Source organism: Gossypium hirsutum, chromosome A07 (assembly GCF_007990345.1).
Source record: "Gossypium hirsutum isolate 1008001.06 chromosome A07, Gossypium_hirsutum_v2.1, whole genome shotgun sequence".
NCBI lineage: Eukaryota > Viridiplantae > Streptophyta > Magnoliopsida > Malvales > Malvaceae > Gossypium > Gossypium hirsutum.
Window position 1 is genome coordinate 62,626,879 of NC_053430.1, and position 24,156 is coordinate 62,651,034.

General features: G+C 37.5%; 1 non-coding gene across 1 annotated transcript; it reads right to left on the reverse strand.

Moving 5' to 3' along the window:
- Positions 1 to 7,059: 7,059 nt before the first annotated feature.
- On the reverse strand, positions 7,060 to 7,166 carry LOC121204116 (small nucleolar RNA R71). The gene has a single exon (XR_005899044.1). It is a non-coding gene; the product is annotated as a small nucleolar RNA R71 (small nucleolar RNA).
- Positions 7,167 to 24,156: the final 16,990 nt, after the last annotated feature.

A 24,156-nucleotide genomic window follows, 5' to 3' on the forward strand; every position in this document is an offset into this window, starting at 1 on the left:
GAGATTGCAAATGTCGTAGAACTGCAACATTACATTGAGGTTGTGGACATGGTCCACATGGCTATCAAAGTGGAGAAGCAGTTGAAGTGAAAAGGTACCACCCGTGCCTATCCTAACACCAGTCCTTCTAAATGGGGCCAAAGCACAAGCAAGGGTTTTCCAACAAATCGAACGAAGGATTCTTCAACAATATCTAAGGCGAATAAGCCTATTGCTGAGTCAAGTAAAGGTAAGGCTCCTGAAAGTTCCACCGCCCGTTCAAGGGACATAAAGTGCTTCAAGTGTCTTGGTCGTGGACATATAGCGAGTCAGTGCCCGAATAGACGTACCATGGTGATAAGGACCGACGGTGAGATTGAAACGGAGGACGAGGAAGAGAACAATCCTGAATCGAATTCTGAAGTTGAGGAGGACTTAGAACAACCCATTGAAGGTGAGTTACTCGTCATCAAGCGAAGCCTAAGTCTTCAAAGTGTGGAAGACGAACAACAACGTGAGAACATTTTTCATTCGAGATGTCAAGTGCAAGGGAAAGTGTGTAGCATCATAATCGATGGAGGGAGTTGCACAAACGTGGCAAGCACCCTCATGGTGGAAAAGTTGGGGCTGTCAACCACCAAGCACCCGAATTCATACAAGCTCCAGTGGCTTAACGATGGTGGTGAACTCAAAGTGACAAAACAAGTCCTAGTGTCCTTTAGCATCGGGAAGTATTCTGATGAAGTATTATGTGATGTAGTGCCGATGCACGCGGGCCATTTGCTTCTAGGACGACCATGGCAGTTCGACCGACGGGTGATGCATGATGGTTACACTAATAGATACTCCTTCAAACATCTTGGCAAGAACGTGACACTTGCACCCCTCACTCCGAAGCAAGTGTACGAGGATCAACAAAAACTTAAACTTTCAGTGGAACAAGCGAGAGAAAAAGAAAAGAGTGCAAAAGAGAAAATTAAGGAAAAAGAGAGAGAAAAGACTAAAAATGCGAGAGAAAATGAAAAGAAACAAAAACAAGTAAAAAGGGGAGAGGAAAAAGAAAGTGGAAAAATGAGTGTGTTTGCGAGGGTTAGTGATATCTGGCGAGGGATGTTTTTGAGACACCTATGTATGTATTTATGTACAAGGAGGCATTGTTGAATACTAACGAGTTACCTGAAAACTTGCCTGCTTCTATATTGTCTTTGATTCAGGAATTTGAAGACATATTTCCAGACGAAATACCAAGTGGGCTGCCCCCTATCCAAGGCATCGAACATCAAATAGACTTAGTACCCGGAGCTGCACTACCCAACCGTCCTGCTTATCGGAGTAACCCAAGAAACGAAGGAATTGCAAAAGCAAATTACTGAACTCCTAGACAAAGGATACATCCGAGAGAGCTTAAGTCCCTGTGCGGTGCCGGTGCTGCTTGTACCCAAGAAAGATGGGTCGTGGCGGATGTGCATGGATTGTCGCGCCATCAACAAAATCACTATCAAGTATCGACACCCGATACCCCGTCCTGACGACATGCTTGACGAATTAAGTGGAGCCCAGATTTTCACGAAAATCGATCTTAAAAGTGGCTATCATCAAATATGAATGCGAGAAGGTGATGAATGGAAGACGGCCTTCAAAACGAAATTAGGTTTGTACGAATGGTTGGTAATGCCATTCAGCCTTACAAATGCCCCCAGCACTTTTATGAGATTGATGAACCATGTATTACGTGCGTTTATTGGTAAATTTTGTGTTGTATACTTTGACGATATCTTAGTCTACAGCAAAACTTTAGAGGAGCACGTACCACATTTATGAGTGGTGTTGGAAACTTTATGAAAAGAGGTATTGTATGCTAATCTCAAAAAGTGTTCATTTTGCACTGATAAAGTTGTGTTTTTAGGTTATGTCGTGAGTTCCAACGGTTTGGAGGTGGATCAAGAAAAAGTTCAAGCGATTCAAGAATGGCCGCATCTGACGAACATTAGCCAAGTTCGAAGCTTCCATGGATTGGCTAGCTTCTACCGTCGATTTGTGCCCAACTTTAGTACCATTGCAGCACCCTTAACAAGCGTGATTAAGAAAAACTCTGCATTTCACTGGTCTGAAGATCAAGAACGTTCATTTAATTTGCTTAAAGAAGGTCTTGTGAAAGCTCCTCTATTGTCCCTTCCAGATTTTACTAAAACATTTGAAATTGAGTGTGACGCTTCAGGTGTAGGGATCGGGGCTGTGTTGACCCAAGACGGAAGACCGGTGGCGTACTTCAGTGAGAAATTAAGTGGCGCTTCCCTCAATTATCCAGTGTACGACAAAGAGATGTATGCCTTGATTCGATCACTTGAAACTTGGCAGCACTATCTAAGACCGAAGGAGTTCGTGATTCATTCCGATCATGAAGCACTTAAGTTTATTAAAGGTCAGCATAAACTCAACAAACGACATGCAAAATGGGTCGAGTATTTAGAATCATTTCCCTACGTCATCAAATACAAGAAAGGTAAAGAAAATGTAGTGGCTGATGCCTTGTCACGGAGATATACCTTATTGACCACTCTTGATTCTAAGTTACTTGGTTTTTATCATATGAAAGAGTTGTATGCCAATGATGAGGATTTTGGAAATATATATGCTGCTTGTGAAAATAGGTCTTTTGAGAAATTTTTCAGGTACGAAGGGTTCCTTTTTAAAGAAAATAGGTTGTGTATACCACAAGGCTCCATTCGAGAGTTACTTGTGTTGGAGGCGCATAGTGGTGGCCTGATGGGACACTTTGGAATAAGCAAGACATTGTCGACCCTCCATGAACATTTTTACTGGCCGCGAATGCGGAGAGACGTGGAGCGGATCTGTGAACGCTGCCTAATTTGTAAACGGGCTAAGCCGAAGGTCCAACCACATGGACTTTACACACCACTTCCCATTCTCGACACCCCGTGGACCGATGTCTCTATGGATTTTATTCTTGGATTACCGAAAACTAAGACAAGGAAGGACTCAATCTTTGTTGTAGTCGATAGATTCTCTAAAATGTCACATTTTATTTCTTGTGCTAAAACTGATGACGCTGTGCATATTGCTAATTTGTTTTTTAGGGAAATTGTACGACTGCATGGATTACCAAGAACGATTGTTTCCGATCGAGATACCAAGTTCTTGAGTCACTTTTGGCGGACATTATGGGGAAAACTTGGGACGAAGTTATTGTTTTCAACCACTTGTCATCCCCAAACGGATGGCCAAACTGAGGTGGTAAACCGAGTTTTGTCAACTTTGTTGCGAGCGTTGGTATGAAAGAACCTCAAGACGTGGGAAGAATGCTTACCCCACATCGAGTTCGCTTATAATCGCTCTGTTCACTCAGCAACCAAATTCTCTCCTTTTGAGACTATCTATGGATTTAATCCTCTTACTCCTCTTGATTTATTACCTTTTCCTGTTGATCAATTTGTCCATACAGATGCAAGGAAAAAGGCTGAATTTGTCAAGGAATTACATAGGAAAGTTCGAGAGAATATTGAATCTCGAACCAAGCAATACGTCCAACGAGCCAACAAAGGACGAAAACGAGTTGTATTTGAACCCGGAGACTGGGTCTGGGTGCACATGAGAAAAGAAAGGTTTCCAGCTCAACGAAGATCTAAGTTGTTGCCACGAGACGACCCCTTCCAAGTCATCGAGCGAATCAATGAAAATTCGTATAAGCTTGACTTACCAGGTGAGTACAATGTTAGTGCTGGTTTTAATGTCTCTGACTTGACTCCTTTCGATGTAGATACTGACTTGAGGACAAGTCATTTTCAAGAGGGGAGGATGATACGATCACGGCTTCCCATAAGCCAAGTCCAAGCCGAGATCCGATGATGCTACCTCAAGGGCCGATCACAAGGGCTCGTGCAAAACAATTTAAAGAAGCTGTTATAGCTTTAGTTCAGCATGTGTGGGATGATGTCAATGCTAGACCTATCGAACCAGTTAGTGGCCATTTTGGAAATCCATGCCGAACTTTTCTACAAGTTCATTTCAGCTCACCAAGCTCACCTTCAGTTCAAGTTAGCTCCCATGTAGCCCCACACCAGCTCATTAGCTCGGGACCAGCTCATTATCAGCTCACGAGTTTAGGCCCAGCTCGGGTTTAACTCATGAATTAACCATCAGCTCATGGAGTTCACTTTGAATTCATTTGACTACTATTGACTTTTTAATTAATAAGTTCAGTAATTAGTTAATTAATATCCTACATATTAAATTTAGTTCACATTAGTTATATTAAGTATGTCTTAAAAGTGTTTATTGATGATAATTAAATTTGTCATAACTGAATTTAATGTTGATATTTGTGTTCACATTAGTTTGAATTAATTATGTTCACATTTCTTGTAGGAACGCAATGGACATATGGAGATTAAAAGCAAGCATGAATTTTGAAGGTGCATGGACGGTTGGGGGGCTTGAATCTCTTAGGTGCATGTTCGGCCAAGTGCATGTATTACCATATTCAATGTCTTTAAGGTTCATAAATGTTTCCATTCATGTATGGTGTGCTATCTCTTCATTCTCCAAGGTGACCATTCGGCCAAAGGGCACTCACACATGCATGAAGATAGCTTGGCCAATTAGCTTCCCCATGACTCTCCTTAATTCGTTCACACCTATGATCACATGGCAAGACCATTCAGTTCACCTTGTTCACACTAGAAGACTCTTCAACATTCGGTTTCACACACATGATGGCCCTTGGAGTGTCCACAATTAATTCATACTTTTTGGCCAAACATTGCTTCATTTAACAAGGTTGGCCGAATCTACAAGTGACCATTGGATATCATGCATTCACTTTGAGTTTTCTTAAGCATGAAGATGCATTCATCCACCATTCCCAAAACCGAATCTGGTCATGCATATTAAGAGTTATTTTTCTAGAATTTTCTTTTAATTAATGTGTAAGTATGAAGGGCCATTCGGCTACCTAGACTTAGGCTTATAAATACTTGTTCAATTTCCATGTAAAGGACTTTTGAAACTTTTGTTAATGTTATGCTGTCAAAATCGTGAGGCAAACTTTTCTTATATTTCGTTCAAAGATTCGTTTGGCGTTCCTAGCGTTCTAGTTGTGTCAACCGTGTTCCTTGTCGTACCCGAACTTATCACTATTCATAGTGTGGCGTTCAACATACCGAGGTTCCTATCTTGTTAGATAGTGGGTCGAGGTTTCCCTTACCAAACTATACCCGAACTCAAAAGGCTAAATCAACGGGTCGATACCATTTCGGTATTGGTTCTTGAAAGTACCTTTAGTAGTTCAAACCCGTTCTCTTCTTTACCTAATCGAACCTAAACCGACCAATTTGTTCATATCCTTTTGTTCCTACCCTTTCATTCCTACCATTCCATTCATACCCCTCTTTCTACTTTGACCATACCTTCGACTCAATTAAACCTAACGTAACTTCTCGTAGACGATCGGGCAATTTACATACGACTCGACTCTTCCTGAGACGGTTCGTATCAATTTCCCTTCAGGAGTTTTAGGATTTTCTTTATGTTTTGTATTCATTATTCTTCTGAGATGTTTACCTTTTTAGTTATGAACTAAAACCCGTAAATACCTAAGGGGATGAAACCTAGGACGAATCTTGTTATTATTATCTGAATTGTTTGATAAATATTTGACTTGTTCTTAATTATGTTTTCTTAATTCTTATTTTGATATTTCAGGATATTGATTCAAGTTAAGCTCTTATTCAGAGAAGGAATAAACTCTGTCTAAGAGTAAATTTGTCATAATTAAACAGAGTAGGTTGCGCGCCTAGAGATAGGGTGACAAGATTTTGCCGGATTAGGGTGAAACCTAATAAGGGGATCCATAGATCGAGTTAATGCAACCCTAGGGCATTAATTAGAAAGAGATTTCAATTATTCAAACTAGGGTTAGACATTGTTAGTCTCGAGAGAGATAATAATATAACTTAGGGATCTCTACGGAACAAGATAAATGAATAAATCGTCTGATTCAGAGTCAAATAACAAGTGAAGTCTAGGTGGATTTTTTCTTAGGTATTGTCTTAATCAATCGAGTTTTCCAAAAAGTATTTTCCCCAAATTTCTTTTCTATGATTTCTTAGTTTAGTTAATTAGTTAGATAAACAAAACCCTTTTATTTTTTTAGGCTAGATAATAAAAAGAAAGTTAATACTAGTACTTTTATTTCCTTTGGGTTCGATAATCCGATCTTGCTAAAGTTATGCTACTGTTTGATAGGTACACTTGCCTTTATCGTGATAATAGTTAGTTTCCAAAACTTTTCATTATAAATATTTAAAATCTATCACAAATATACTTACGAAGTTTTTGGCGACGTTGTCGGGGAACTAAGATATTAGGAACACTCGATTTTTATTACTTTAGCCATTTACTTTTACTGCAATTTAAATTTTATTCTAATTTTTATTACTAATTCTTCTTTTTCCCTTTTTCTGGCAGGTTCTTATAGTTTATGACTAGAAGAAACCTGTCAAGACCATTACTTTTTGATAGTGAGATGATTGCACAGTTCGCAGAAACCAAAGAGAAATAAGGCGAAGCTTAAGATACACAGAGAACAAGCAAGAAGACGATATTCAAACCACAACCAAGGAGATGGCTGAAAATTAGGAAAACCTGATACCTCCTGCGATTGTTGTTAATCTAGTAAATCAGAATCCTGCTCCGTGCACTATGTATGATTATGCTAAACCTTCTCTAACAGGAACTAAATCGAGCATAGTTAGACTTGCTATTGCTACAAATAATTTTGAACTGAAACCTAACACAATTCAAATGATACAACAGTTTGTTCAGTTTGATGGTTTGCAGGACGAGGATCCCAATGCTCACTTGGCAAATTTCCTACAATTTTGCGATACCTTTAAAAAAACTAGCATTTCTGATGACGCCATTCGCCTTTGGTTATTCCCTTTTTCATTGAGAAACAAAGCTAAACAGTGGTTGAATTTGTTACTGCGGGGGTCAATCACTACTTGGGAATAAATGACCAAAATGTTCTTATTAAAATATTTTCTGCCGGTTAAAATGGCTAAATTACGTAATGATATGTCTTATTTTGTACAGATGGATTTAGAAACACTCTACGATGCATGGGAGAGATATAAGGACCTTTTGAGAATATGCCCTCACCATAGGCTACTACTTTGGCTACAGGTTCAAACGTTTGATAATGGCCTCAATCCTTCGACTCGGCAGATGATTGATGCAGCCGTTGGAGGAACTATCAATAATAAGACACCTAAAGATGCCTATGAATTTATAGAGGAGATGTCACTAAATAACTATCAGTGGCAAGTCATGAGGACAAAGCCAACGAAAATAGGCGATGTCTATAACGTCGATTCGGTCACCATGCTCTCTAATCAGGTAGAACTCTTGAATAAGAAAATTGATGGTTTCCTTAGTTCTTCACAGGTTCACCCAGTGATGAGGTGTGATTCAAATGGAAGAGGAGCATGTACAGAATATCAGCCCTTCAACCATAACATCAAGGAGGAACAAGTCCAATATATGGGTAACAATAACTCTAGACCCCAAAATAACCCATATAGTAACACTTATAATGCAGGTTGGAGGAACCATCCCAATTTCTCGTGGGGCGGCCAAGGAAATCAAAGGCCACAACATCCTCTGGGTTTTCAACAACCACCTTACCAGCAAGAAAAGAAGTCAAACCTCGAGGAGATGTTAACAAAATTTATCTCGGTGTCAGAAACTCATTTTCAGAATATCGAGACAACACTCAAAAATCAACAAGCATCAATCCAAGGGCTCGAAACTCAGATTGAAAAGCTCGCCAAATTGATTTCTGAACGACCATAAGGTAGCCTGCCAAGCAACACTGAATCTAACCCAAGGAAGCAACTCAACGCAATTGCCATTCAAGATGAGGAAGGGTTGGTGGCAAAACCAAGGCCAGAACCGATGGTAAGCAAAGGTAAGAATAAGGTACGCCAAAACGAACAAAAATCAGTAAGTACAGAATATAAACCTCGTGTGCCATACCCAAATGCGACACGGAAAGACCGCTCAGACGAACAACTTGGTAAATTCCTTAAACTTTTAAAGAAATTACATATTAACCTAACATTTATTGAAGCACTTTTGTAGATGCCGAATGCCGTCAAATTTCTAAAGGAGCTTCTAGCAAATAAACGAAAGTTAGATGAAAGGTCGCATGTAGAGCTGAATGCGATTTGCTCAGCCATTCTTCAAAATAAGCTACCCAACAAACTAAAAGATCAAGGGAGTTTTACGTTTCCTTATTTAATTGGTAGTTTAGATGTTAATAATGCGTTGGCTGATCTAGGGGCTAGTATCAATGTTATGCCTTACAAATTGTTTAAGCAACTAGGTCTAGGGAAACCCAAACAAACTAGGATGAGCATTCAATTGGCTGATAAAACCATTAGATTTCCTAGGGGTATCATTGAAGATGTTCTTGTTAAGATCGATAAATTTATATACCCAGTAGACTTTGCTGTTCTATACATGGAAGAGGATAGTAACGCACCCTTAATTTTAGGAAGGCCCTTTTTAGCAACTACCAGAATAATTATTGACGTTGGCATAGGTGAATTCACACTTCGTGTGGGAGATGAAATAATCACCCTTCAAGCCCATTATTCGAATAACACATCAAAAATCGAAGGTGACCGTACAAATCATTCGGCTAAAACTAACCATATGGTGTAACCTTCTTTGCAGGAAACAGGTTCGAAAAACATACATAAGCTAAGAAACAACAACGAACCCATCCATGAAGAACGAAGGTTACAAATCGAGGAGCTAGATGAATGGAAGACACATAAACCGAGAAAATAGGATAAACCAAAACCACGCCATGATGAGCCTAATTCTTCCAAAAATCAACTTCAAGTTGGAGACAAAGTACTACTAGATGCAGCAGATCCTCGAATCACCATTTCTGAACCGAATGAAGAAACCCCTCTTACGGTAACTAGCATTTTTCCATACGGTACAGTCGAGGTAAATCACCCCAAATTCGGTACGTTCAAGGTAAATAGTACTCATCTTAAACCTTATGTTGATAAAATTCATAGCAGGAATGAGGAGAGCTAAGTCTAGCTTAGACTTTAAATAAGCGCTTCTCGGGAGGTAACCCGAGCACTAACAATATTACTTTATTTAAATTTTAGTTTTTAAAATCTAACATACTAACCAAATCATTGAACACAGGCTTTTCAGAACCACACGGCCGGGCACATGGGCGTGCCGTAGGCCGTGCACAAACCACGAGATGCAACACGGACAGGGCAAAAATTTCTTCCCCAACACGGGATGTGATAAGTATCCACGGCCGTGTGACATGGCCGTGGGCGAAACTACCAAAATAACACGGGCGTGCAACACACCCGTGTTTTGAAACTGTGGGTAAACTTGTTAATTTAACACGGGCGTGCGCTTACATACACGGGCGTGGGAGAAGCGAACGGAGATCGATACGGCCGTGCAACATGGTTGTGTACACCAATGCGCCTAATTTCAAAAATTACAAAACGCACGGGCTGAGATTAGAGCACACGGGCGTGCCCCACGGCCGTGTACCCTAATTTCTCTATAAACACCTATTATTTATTTTATTTTATTTTTATCTCTATATTTTGAAATTATTTTTTATTTCCTTTTAATACTATTTTATCCTGAGTTTTTACAATTTTTATTCTTCGGCTATTTCACTACAAGTAATTATGCTTCAGTATACCTCTTAAAGAGTTCCTGATTTTATCACACTCCGAAAGAGCTCCAAAGCTCATCCTCACATAGGAACTAAAAACTGCCCTGGGAAAGATTCTCCACGACTACCATGTCCTACTCGACCACAACCATAGCTACCACCAGATATAATATTCTTTTGGTGCAGGACTTATGGACTAATGAACCTCTACCACCACCGGAGTATCCTCCTACACTCTCACGCTGATTATCCTCCAAAACTCTAGTTCAAGGAATTCATTCATCATTCAGGAAGTTTCACTTCTCTCCCTATCTTATGATTGTAAATGTATCTTTTTCATTATATCTATCTTTGTACATTGAGGGAAATGTATATCTTAAGTGTGGGGGGTCTTTTATATCATCATTAAAAATCCCTGAATTGTGTCTTATTCTCATGTAAATAATTTATATCACTAATAGAATAAATTTTAATTAATTTATGATTTTTATTGATATGTCTTGAATTAAAACATAGGCATTTATGCATTGATTGTTTAAACTTTAAGACATTAGGGAAAGAATTAAAAACTTTTAGGTTGTTTTTCCCAAGTTTAGGTATTATCTTGAGTTGAAATTCACAGGTTCAAACACCAAAAAGCAAAAAATTTTGTGAGATTTTGAGCCTTTAGAGCATTTATCATTTCTTTCATTCTCACTTTTATTGTTGCTTTGAGTGTGTCAGTATTGAATTGTTATTCTAGAACTTGCTTGATCAAGCATGTCAAGACCACACCATTTGAGTTGATATGTCAAAATGATAAAGGCACTTAGGTTTAAACCACTCACTCCACAAAAGCCTACCTTCATAATTAACCTTTAGTGAGCCCCTTTGAGCCTAACAAACCATTAATTGATTTACCCTCAATATTAACCCATAAACCATTATTGTTGAAATCCCCTAATTTGATCCCTATTTTTGTTGAGATTTGATTTGAACTAATTGCTTAGCTTTGTTTTGCTCTTCTATGTATTTGACTTGTTCTTAAAAAAAAATTATACTTACATATTAGTAGTAATTTGGTATTGTTGAGCTGTAGTATCTAAATTTCATCTTCTAAGAAGAAGCTCACTTGTACTCAATTGATGTTTAATTTCATTTTCTAGTTAGGCAATTTTTCAACTCAATCTTGATTCTAACATTTTCTTTCAGGTTGTGACCACACCCCCTAACCAAAGCCACGTTACAACCCTTTAAAGACCTTTTGATTGATGTTCATCTTAATATATAGTGGTGGAGAGTTGATTTTCATGCAAGCATATGGTAATAATGACTTTTCATTATTGACTATTGAGTGCTTCATGTATTATCCTTAAACACCTCGAGTGATTTGAGTGAATCTTTAGTGAGGATGTGAAAATCTATGACATTTTGAGTCGAAGGTAATTACTTAGATGAGGGGAGACACCTATGCTTTCATGATAAAATACTCAACTTGGAATGTTTGAAACTTTGATGTTCTTTCAGTCAAATTCTCAATGTATGATTACTTATGGATTATTTTGAGATATTATTAATAGGAATTATAAGTTAAGAAGAATTTATTTTGATTATGAGTTGAGGATTTTGCTTGAGGACGAGCAAATGCTTAAGTGCGGGGGTATTTGATAAACCATAATTCTTACATATTTCTATCCCGTCCTTAGCACATTTTATGGATGATTTTTCCTTAAATTGGTGAATTCAATGCTCCTAATGCCTTAATTTCATATTTTATACTTAGGTGAGCATAGGAGAGTGAAAGGAACGAGAAACGGGCCAAAAATGGAGAAAATAGGCCAACATACAAAATCAACACGGCCTGGACTTCCTCACATGGGTAGACCACACGGCAGTGTCAATTTGGCAGAATCGAAGCACGACTCACACGGGTAGACCACACGCTCATGCGTATTTACCAGGCTTGACCACGACCTAAAGTAATCACACACGAGCGTGTCACAAGAGCGTGTCCCTGCCGAGCCCAAGTTTAGTCCAATTCGAAAAAGGCCAATTTTGAGGGCTCTTAGGCATTCCAAAGCCTATAAATACACCTTATAAGAGGAGAAAAGGGGATGCACAGAGAAGGAAGCAAGGAACTACTCAAGGAAAGTTGATTGATCCATCTCAGAAGCCGGATTCATCATCAAGACTGAAGATCTCCCCTCAATTTCCCTTCAGGAGTTTTGGGTTTTTCTTTATGTTTTGTATTCATTATTCTTCTGAGGTGTTTACCTTTTTAGTTATGAACTAAAACCCCTTAATACCTAAGAGGGATGAAACCTAAGAGGAATCTTGTTATTATTATCTGCATTGTATGATAAATATTTGACTTGTTCTTAATTATGTGTTCTTATTTCTTGTTTTGATATTTCAGGATATTGATTCAAGTTAAGCTCTTATTCCGAGGAGGAATAGACCCTGTCTAAGAGTAAATTTTTCATAATTAAGCGGAGTTGGTTGCGCACCTAGAGATAGGGTGACAAGACTTTGCCGGATTAGGGTGAAACCTAATAAAGGGATTTATAGATCGAGTTAATGCAACCCTATGGCATTAATTAGAAAGTGATTTCAATTATTCAAACTACAGTTAGATGTTTTTAGTCTCGAGAGAGATAATAATATAACTTAGGGATCTCTACGGAACAAGTTTAATGAATAAATCGTCCAATTTAGAGTCAAATAACAAGTGAAGTCTAGGTGGATTTTTCCTTAGGTATTTTCTTAATCAACCGAGTTTTCCAAAAAGTATTTTCCCCAAATTTCTTTTCTATGATTTCTTAGTTTAGTTAATTAGTTAGATAAACAAAACCCTTTTATTTTGTTAGGCTAGATAATAAAAAGAAAGTTAATACTAGTACTTTTAGTTCCTTTGGGATCGATAATCTGGTCTTGCTAAAGCTATACTACTATTCGATAGGTACACTTCCCTTCATCGTGATAATAGTTAGTTTCAAAAATGATTCATTATAAATATTTAAATCCTATCACGAATATCACGTGCCAATGAGTTCAACGGGAAATTGACTAAGTGAAAATACATGTGAACATGACCATGTGATGAATAAGTGTAGGTATATGTTTGTGGAAATTTATGAGCAATGTGCTCGATTGTTGAGTGAACTTTCGGTAAGATGGAATGGAGTAAGTGAAATTATGTAAAAGTGAAATTTGTAATAAAACAGTTTTGGACAGCAGTAGTTGTGTAACTTTGAAAAATCACCAAAAATCGAGAAAATTGAATTAGAGATTGAATAAGATATGAAATTAAATAATTTTTAGCCTATTTTCATATAAAGGAAACGGTGTAAGCAAAATAATTTCATATTATGAGATATTTGAATTTTTGATAGACAGGGTCTAAATGATTTCGGAATCCCCTGTTTTGACTTAGAAATAACATTAAATATTGTAAAAAAATAATTATGAGTTATAATTTATATGCTTAAAATAATTAATGAGTCTATTTTTAAGGTAAACTGATAGAAACATTAATCAAAACACATACTGTGAGATAATCAATGTTTAGTAAAGAAAGGTCGAAGCTATCAAGCAGCAAAACAAGGGTAAATTTAAAGAATAAACTGTACTTATTGGCTAAATAAAAAATTCTTGAAATTTTTTGGTAAAAATATATGTGAGTCTAGTTTCAGATAAAATTTACAGATCTTAATTTGGATGTCTGTAGCTCTAGATATAAATAATTTAGTAACTATAACTCGAGAAAGCAACATGACTAGAAAATAAGTAAAAGTGTAATTGTGATTATATTTCCATGGAATCATGTTGATAATTTGCTTATTATTTTCAAATAGACTTACTAAGCTTTAAGCTTACTCCCTCCTTTCCATTTCTTTTAGTGTTGTCAGGTCATCTCGGGGTTGGAGATCGTCGGAGGCAGCATCACACTATCAAGCCAATACCTTCAGAATATTGTTACATATGTTAGAATTATCAAGTGAGTGGCATGTATAGGGACCTAGTTCTATGACATGTGTTATTATGATTTTCCAAATGTATTGGCCTATTTTGAGCTATTGTATATGGCCATTAGATGTGGCTCATATTGATTATGGCTTGTAAGTATAGCTAGTCAAGTTATGATTTATTGCTTATGATGTGAAAATATGATTATGTTTGTTTGTCATGCATGGTTGGCAATATGTCATGTGTGTTGAATGCATGTTTTATGACCATTAATTAAATGTGTAATATGGAGATAATAATAATGCTTTGAACATGGAAGTTTTATGATAAGTTGAAATAAATTGGCACAAAGATAACTATGGTATGACTAGTCTTGGCTTAATGTGGAAATGTGTAACACATGCATGTTGATAGGTAAATGATATGTTTGTATCATAATTGAGGATGTTGAATGCCATTGGATCCATGTATACGTGTGTGCATGTAAGGGTAACAAAAAGGCTTGAAAATAGCCTAAGAGTTAACTACACGGGATGAGACATGGCCGTGTGTCTCAACCGTGTGAGGGACACGGCCTGATGGCACACGGGTGTGCGACCCTGTTTCATGAGAAAAATTTCTATGTTTTTCCCAGAGCTTTCCAAGTTCTCAGTTTAGTCTCGAACCCTTTCTAAAGTATGTTTTGGGTTTCAAAAACCCAAATAAGGGACTATGTGCATGTGATTGAATGTTTTAAAATATAAATGAAATTTTATGGCTCAGTTTGCATGATTGTTTGCGTTTAAGTCCGTTAATGCCTCATATCCTCTCCCAGCGTCGGACACAAGTAGGGGGTGTTATATACCGAGACCTTCATGAGTTGCTTTGGTGGCCAGGTCTTAAGTGTGAAGTTACTGATTTTGTGAGTAAATGCTTGACTTGCTAGCAAGTTAAGGCTGAACATCAGTTACCTTCAAGGTTGCTTTAGCCAGTTAAGATTCTACTTTGGAAGTGGGAAAGAGTGACTATGGATTTCGTTAGTGGGATGCCCTTAAAGCCTACTAAGAAGGATTTGGTATGGGTCATCGTAGATCGATTGACCAAGTCTACCCATTTCATTCCAGTTCGTACTGATTACTCTTTGAAGAAGCTGGCTATACTGTATGTGGTTGAGATAGTGAGACTACATGGGGTACCAGTTTCCATAATATCTGATAGAGATCCTCACTTCACATCTCAGTTTTAGAAGAAGTTACACTAGGCATTGGGTACAAGGCTGGACTTCAGTATTCCATTTCATCCTCAGACAGATGGTCAGTCAGAGAGGGTGATTTAGATACTGGAGGACATGTTACAAAGTTGTATAATTGATTTCAAAGGCAGTTGGGAGGATTACTTGTTCTCAGCAGAGTTTGTGTATAACAATATCTACCAGTATAACATATAGATGGTACCATACGAGGCATTATATGGTCGTAGGTGTCATACTCCTTTATGTTGGATTGAGTTGGGCGAGAGGCATGTTCTGGGCCCTGAATTAGTTCTTGATACTGAGGCTAAAGTTAGACTAATTCGAGATTGACTGAAGGCGGCATCAGACAGACAAAAGTCGTATGCAGATCTGAAGCGTAAGGAGATTGAGTATTCTTTGGGGGATTTCATTTTCCTCAAGTTCTCGCCATGGAAGAAGGTACTGAGAATTGGACGGAAAGGCAAGCTGAGCCCTAGGTTCATTGGGCCCTACCACATACTAAAGCATGTGAGACTGGTTGCCTATCAACTTGAGTTATCTCCAGAGTTGGACTGGATTCATGATGTGTTCCACGTCTCTATGTTGAGGCTCTACTGCTCTGATCCCATGCATGTTATTTCGATTGAGGAGGTTGAGGTTACGCTGGATCTGACTTTCGAGGAAGATCTAGTTCAAATTTTAGATCGTGATGTGAAAGTTTTGAGGAAAAAGTCTATTCCACTGGTTAAAGTGCGTCGGCGCAATCACAGCTCAGAGGAGGCCATGTGGGAACCTGAAGAGGCGATGCAACAACAGTACCCTCATCTATTTTGATCAGGTAAGTTTTGAGGCCAAAATTTTCTTTTAGAAGGGTAGAACAGTAACGCGCCAAAATCATAAATAATTAGTTTTGTATGGTTCTGTTTGTAACACCCCAAACCCGGCCCAAACATTATGGCCGAATTTGAAATGCCACATTGAAGTTAAAAACCCACGTTTCATTTTAGTGTTCTAATAAACCGTCTTTTGTTAAGCTTAACCAAGTGAATGGAAGCTGTGCACCAGGTAGGTATCCAAAAACAGAGGAGGTGAGCCATGAAGGCTGCTTAAGTACCAAGCTCTTCGATTGGATCCAATCCTAGACATGCCCACAACCATTGCCACACTTTGATATAGCGAGTTGAAATTTATTTGAGTAGACATCTTTGAAAAATCGATTAATCGTGTCGTTACGTTATTTTAAAAATGAGTATCATTTTGAAAACACGCCCTAAGTCTAGCCCATTTGAATTATTATTAGAAATTTTAGAGTTATTAAAAATAAAATAATCCCAGAAAAACAGTTAAAATGGCCTTATTACAACCCAAAAATAAATAGTATTTAAGATAAACTAGAGAAAACCAGTTACTTATTTAAAGTCCAAAAGCGATCGCCGTGGCCACTCTGAATCCCCTCCGGCTCCAAGTCCCCACATCAAGGCTCACCTGCAAGGTTAAGGAAGGGGGTGAGTTTGGAAACTCAGTGTGCAACAAGCCCCTTCAGAGCCCAAACCAATATCAGCATACTAGGCCTAAGCCCAAATTCAGTCTCAATATATACTGGGCCGAAGCGTTTAGTTAAATGGTTACTGGCCGAAGCCTTTTCATAATTCATATCACTAGGCCGAAGCCTTTACTGTAAACGGTATGGCCCATAGGCCCATTTCAATAACACATGCAATATCAATGAACATATGCAAGCCCATTTGGGGAGACTACTCAACCCACCATCCGCTACTCTCCACCCGTACCAACTAAGCTCTCCATGTGGGGAATAACTCAACCCACCCAACCAAACTCTCCACTGGCAGCATAGCTGCTTTATCATATAACTGGAGGCCTAGCCTCTTTTAATAACTGGGGCAAAGCCCTTTTTGATAAACTAGGGCAAAGCCCTTTTCGGTAAACTGGGGCAAAGCCCTTTTGCACTTCCTCCATTCATATAAAACCCAACCCATGCATATATGAATATATAATGGCATATCATGTGCATATCATGGCATATCATGTATAAAATAGTATCACATGCATCTTAATTATAACATATCCCTAGGGGTATAATGGTTATTTTTACCTAGGGGCAAAATGGTCATTTTCACGTTATAGGGGTTACTTCATTATTTTATCAATTATTAGGGTTTTCCATGCTCATTATTAATTATCAACAATTTCAAGTGTTTAAACAGTGATTCTAGCCCATTCTAGCATAACCGTGTCATTAGGACAAAAACCCCTAATGGGCCCTGTATAGTCGAACTAGTCATCTAGGCCCATTTAGCCTATATTCCATAACGGTATTAACTGTCTTAAGGTGCAATTTATCTGGATTTCATTTTCTACCAAACTTGCCCAAATGGACCCGAAAGCCCATTGGGCTCGATTTTAACCCCTCGAGGCCCAACTTACCGTGATGCAAAAAATCATGCCCTTACCTATTCCAACGATCCCGATCATCAGACTTAGCGAATCTAACTAACTTATGAGCATTCGCATGCTCACGAGTCCTCGAAATGCCAGAATTTTTTCATTTTGGCTTTTCAGCATATATCGATTTAAGCTACGAGAGAGGGTTCGTTACACACCTATTTTGTGACGTTCACCAACGAAGTCTCCCACGGAAACCTACAATTATTCACCACCATTCTTAGTCTACAGTTCATGCTAATCAAACCGACATCTTTACCTTACCAAAATCGGCCAAAGAACCCTTAATGGCCATAGTTCACTTACCTTCACAGGGTCTGACGATATGATTCAAGCTTATCCAGCACTGACACTCCAAGCCTTGCTACTCCTCCAACATTATCTATTCCACTATACAAACCATAAAAATCAAATGAACAAGCCAAGTAAGGCCTATATCTCAAATCAACAACCTCCCTAAACTATAGGGGTTTCGGCTTTTGTCAACCGTTATACTACTGAATCGATTGAAGTATGAATACTTACCACCGTCTTCCTTTTTGAACCGATTAAAGCTTAGCGGATGAAGGAATTGGCCACCAAAAAGTGAAGGGAAAAGAAGGTTGCTGGTCTACAATGGAATCGGCACAACCAAGCTTTACAGGTTTCAGCTTTTGTGGCTTTTCAGCAAGAGTGAAGATAAGAAATGGAGTAGTAGATGAAGCGAAAGGGAATAGTGGACTGGTTTCGAAAAAAGAAAAGAAAGAAAGATGAATGGGAAGGGTGACAGTTTCGGTTAAAGAATAAAATAAAAAGAAAAGAATGGTTCTATGGTGCTCAAACAGAGGAAAATCGGCACAACTATAGCCTAATGCCGAAATACAACCCTCAAAATCCCCCTAGCCGATTTCTCCTCCCTAATCCCCCCTATTCGGCCAATTTTAATCCCTCTTTCAAATCCCTAAAATCTCTCCCCTTATCACTCCTTAATCCATGTGTTTAACTGATTCAAACTCTCTCCAACAGAGTTCCATTCAGCTTCAAACTTCTGCATGCTCAAGGCATAAAAATAACATCACATTTTCCATCATAGAGAATCAAACCTTGGCTCTCCCCAGCCACTTACACGTGATATGAGCACGCCCCGCGAACTTTATATAGCAAGTTTGTCAAGTCGAGCAATGACATGTTGGCAAGCTGATCCTAGCTTGTGTCCAGCTCCACAAGCTCCGTCCAGCTCAAATCCAGCTTATTCGAGCTCAATCCATCTTGTTTGAGCTAAACCGAGCTCACTTTCAACTCACGAGCTAAACCTTAGCTCAACTTCAGCTTAGGAGTTTAGCCTCAGCTCAACTTTAGCTCACGAGCTAAAGCTTAGCTCATTTTAGTTTAAACTCGGTTTTGTCTTTAATGCATTAAATAAAAATTTGCACATATTTATTTAAGCATTAAACTTGTCTTATATTAATATTTTTTATTAATATGTCATAGTCATTACATAAATTGATTATGTTCACTTAGCTTAATTAATGCATGACATTAATGTGTTCACATCATGCCGAATTTGTGAGTGTTCATCAGATATCTTAATGACTTGTTTATTTCATGTAGGTACATCCCTTTGGACGGTACAATGTATGGATGAAGAAACATCTCTTTTGGGCATTCCACACTCATGAATGAAGAAGTATTAAATGTTGGTGCATGTACGGCTAGATGCAATGTTTCTACAAATTCATGCATGTGTCGAATGCATGTATGGACATTAAAGGCTAGTCCATGAATGGATCAAATGCATAGGATGATAGAATGCATGAATGGCTTAAGTGCATGTATGGTGGCTGTCTCCTAACTTTCCAAGGCACTTATTCGGCCAAGAAGTAGCTGCTAACTAATTCTATGTTGACCATAGAGCTCCTTGAACATGTTCACACTTTGAATTGACCTATAGGCTACTACACATGCATGGATGGGTTCAAGAACGTCCAAGGGAAGGAATTAACTCAATAATTCAACACATTGATTGAATTAAGTGCATGCACAAAGGGGAGAACGAATTTACTAGGTTTATGCTGCCATTTATGAACCTACATGCTATTAAAGAGTTTAATTATGAGGATACATGTTCCATACAAGTGCATGAACGTCCCAAGGAGATGAATGCAACCTTTAGTGCACATACAAGTCACTTGAAGCCTTTGTTTATGATTAAGCATTCATGCACACACTTAGGGGGAAGAAAGTGTCCATTCAACTAGCTCATGAATCTGCCAAATTTATGAACTATTTTAATACATTAGTGTGAACTCTTTTATTATTGTGTGAACACCTAGATGTCGAATTTGAATGGTCATCTATGTGCCTATAAGTATTTGTTTTCTTTCAGTTGTACGGAACTTTTTGCCAAAATTTTTATTGAATTTAATCTTGTGAGAATTTCCTTCTCTAAACTTTGTTTGAGACTTTGTTGACTTATCTACCTAGTAGTGGCGTCAACCCTGTTTCGTTCACCCATATACCGAGGTTCCTACTTTGTTAAGTAGTGGGTCGAGGTTCTATCATTTTCATTTTCGCCTTGAAAGCCTATAAGCATTTGGGTCGATATTTTCTAATATTGGTTCATGCTTGCTTTTGAGTTCCTTCTTTCTATTCTTTCATTTACTTTAAACCGAACCTTAATATTCATATTTTAAACCCTTCATTTGAACCCCTTGAATAGCTTCTGCATAATTTATTTAGAAACATCTTTTTTGAACAAACCGAACGATACTTTCTCGCAGACGATCTGTCAAACTCGCATACGACACGGCTCTCCCTGAGGTGGTTCGTATCAACACGCCACCTTTTTAGCTCCCTAGTGGCGTCACTTAGTCACTTTGCCAGGGGCTCCTTTGTGTTACATTTTACCCACAACTTAATAAAGCCACCTATCCAAAGCCCCTAACTCCCTAAGTCCAAAGTTCAAAAATTCTTCCGAGTTTTGATCATCACATGGGCCTTCCATAAGCCCATTTACATATTCCAACTATGACTTTTCACTACCAAATACCAAATTTTAAAAAACTTAACCAAATTCTCAGAAATTACGAAAAACCCCAAAAATCAGGATGTTTCACTGTTTATCTGCATAGGTAATCCCCAATGTTAGGTGGGTTGGTGCTGCAAGGGACTCAAAGGAGGCCACACAACCTCTTGGACTTCCTTATTAAATTTTAAATTACAAGTATTTTAATTTGGGTATCTTTTTATTTGATAAGGCCTCTATAAATTTTTAATCTTTAATTTAGGCTGTTAATTATTTTTATTCATAGCTACCAGCAGTAGGATAAGACGCTTTTTTCAAAAGACTAATATTTTCCAAAAATACCAAGAATACGTAATTGTTTAAGAGCTTCCGCCAGAGACAACATTTTAAAAATTAAACACGTTTTAACATGAGTAACATTTTATGACCGACATGTTCTAAAAACATCATTAAGAATACATAACAAAGGTAAATATAGAAAAAGGGTTTTCTTTTGATATCAAGCTTTGCAAAAAAACTCCTATGTGACATCGCCAGATTCGGCCATAAAGTTTAGGCCAAGTTTGGGGTGTTACATTAACTATACCATACACACATATATGTTAAACAATTATAGCCTTATAATTATGAACCAAATCATACCATTACTAGCCATTCCAATGGCTAGATTACAACCAACCATTTACATGTCAACATTGACCAAGTTAGCCTATACATGCCATTATACCAAAACAAGTTTCCTATTTATACCAAAACGAGTTGAAGGATACTGATAACGGGTTGCGCGCGCGGACCAAGATCGAGTTGCCAAGTCACGAGAAACTCCTACGAAAGCTCTAATCGAACAGATCTGAAATCAAAACAAAGATTAAGATTAAAAGCAAATCTGAATTGAATTGAAATTCCCCAAATTCAATTAAATGAGCAGCAAGAAACAAAGAAATAGAATAAGCGAATCAAACGGAATTGAAAGTATGGAAAGGATGCGAATCTGCCAAGGGATTGATTCGGCCAAGAATGCCCAATTTCCAGCAATCAATTGATTCCCAAATTGAAAGAAATCCAATCGGCCAAACCCTAGGAATTGGGGATTTTTGGGTTCGAATGGGTGCTGCCAATAGGAGAACAACTTAAACGATGAGATCTTGAGTTTAATCAATGCTGGAAAACAAACAAGAACAGCAAAATATTAGATATAGATTCGGCATCAACAGAAATAAAGAAAAGAAATTGAACAGCAAAAATTAAAGGATAAGTCCTAAAGATCCTTGAAATCCCGAAAGATTTCACAAATCTCTTCAAATGGCTCTAATCTCCCCTCCAAAGAATATCGATGGCAAGAAGAAGGTTGAAGATGGCTCCCACAATCAAAAGATTGTTAAAACAACTTCTAAAGAAAGCTCAAGAGAGAATTCTTGGAGAAAACCCCAAAGAAAATTCTGCACTCTAACAAACTGAAATTTAATATATTGAATGATAATAAGATGTTTTTACAAAGGGTGGCTGGCCAAGGCTTATATAGGCCTCCAACAAATCCTAATCTCACAGTAACTAATAAAAATTAAACCTAATTAATAAAATAACAAGGTAAATTCGGCCATGCACTTATATGGGCTGTTTTGGGCCGAATTTTACATGTAATGCTCCTAAAGATTAAAAAATTAAATTAAACAAGTAAGATGTTTACAAATTGGGCCCTTTGACATTTTGGCCTGATTTTCAACTAAGTATGAAGAAATTTCTTGATTGGGCTAGATTTTGGTTATTGGGCCTCGCCTTCAAGAATTTGGGCTTGTGATCCATCTCCTATCGAAATTGGGTCGTTGACGCTCGTAATGGAGATCCAACGCGCTTTGGCTGCAAGATTCAGTTTCTTGGACCAAGATTTCCAAGATTTGAAATCTTGATTTTCTTGATTCTTGAAATCGCTCCGAACAGCAAAATTGGGCCAAGATTCGATTTCTTGATTTTCTTGAAAACAAGAAAGTGAATCTTGATTTTCTTGATTTGAGCCCATCACCTTCTTAAGCTTGGGTTGGGCCTTTGTGACTCGTATCAGATACTGTGATGATGCTCCTACCGACTCGAACCTATACGAGCTTCCAAGAACAATAAAACAAAGAAAACAAATCGAGTAAGCATTTCAAATGCTTATATAACAAGAAATTAACCTACAAACATGCATTCAAAATTATATGGCCAATTGCCTAGACACATGCTCACACCAAACAAGTTAGCCATGAAATTTTATATGATTATCAAGAAAACAGAGATGACCTCATCATACTTCCATTTCTAGGTATTTCAGGGATATTCAAGATATAATTCATTTAATTCTCATATTTTCTCATATCAAGAGTTTTATCCGTTGAATCATTGAAATATCAATGGATACCTAGGTAGTACACACAAGATGTACTTATCATTGATCCATCAGTTCATGTTTAGGGGTACCCGGTAGGGTTCATAATCAAGTTGAGCCACATATATTAGGATGCTCAAATGAACCATCTAACAGGACGCTTATCCGGGCTAAACAGGAGACTCATAAGAGTTTTAATCAGGGAGCTCATAGAGCTTAACAGGTAACTCCAAAGAGTTATTATCAGGGAGCACCAGATAGCCATTTAGCAGGGAGTTCAAGCGAGCCATGTCAGGAAGCTCAGAAGAGCATATATCAGGACGCTCATGTAGAGCTGCATTTTTGCCCGCATTATATACTGGATCACAACCGATCGAATCATGTAGCAGGACGCTCAGAAAGAGCTACGGTAATGTACAACACATTGTGAATCACTACCGATCAAGATGCTTGTAGAAACTATATAAAAGGATACTCGAGAAGGCTTTTAACAGTATGCTTGTCCGAGCTATAATATCTATAACATATGCAGGACTATAATCAATACAGAAAATTATGTATCCATTAAATTTCATTATTCAAATGGAACTTAATGTATTAAAGATATTTTCAGACATGTGATTATTTCATAAATTTATAACATTCATATAATTCATATAATCACATACCACACTCAAATCAAGTATAAAATACACAATTTAGTTACACAAACTGACCTTGACACTTGTTCGTATTTAAAAGTCTACTAAGCTGAGACATTTTCTTTTCCTTGATCTAGCTTTGAGTTTTAGTTATCTAGATCTACATAAATGAATTTAACATCAATTTAATCAATTTTATACTCATTTACATTCAATTCATATCCTAGGAAAAATTACCATTTTGCCCCATAACTTTTGTTAATTCTAATTTCATCCTTAGACTCGGAAAATGAAATTCATGCAATTTAATCCTTATTCCAAGGCTAACCAAAATTTTCCTATAACATTTACAGCACATATATTTCACAAAATTTAGAATTTTCCATAACTTTTACATCTTTACAATTTAATCCCAAAATCATAATTTCATCAAAATTCTCTTTGTAAAAGTTGTTCATCTATCAACAACCATTCATTTTCTACCATAAATTTCAAATTTTCAGCATATTTATCCATGAAAAAACTTTGATACTTTGATAACTTTACAAATTAATCCCCAAAATAGATAAATTAAACTATTCCGATTACAAAAATATAAAATTACTAAAAATGGGACAAGAATTCATACCCAATTAAGCTTGATTAGTTTCCTTTCTCTCTCATAGGGTTTCCATGTAAATTTTGGGGAAGAAGATGATATAAAATGATGTTATTTTATATTTATTTTGTTTATCTTCTTTAATTTTTCAACTTTCCAATTTCATCCTTTTCTTTTTCTAATTTTCCATGGATGAATCATTGAAA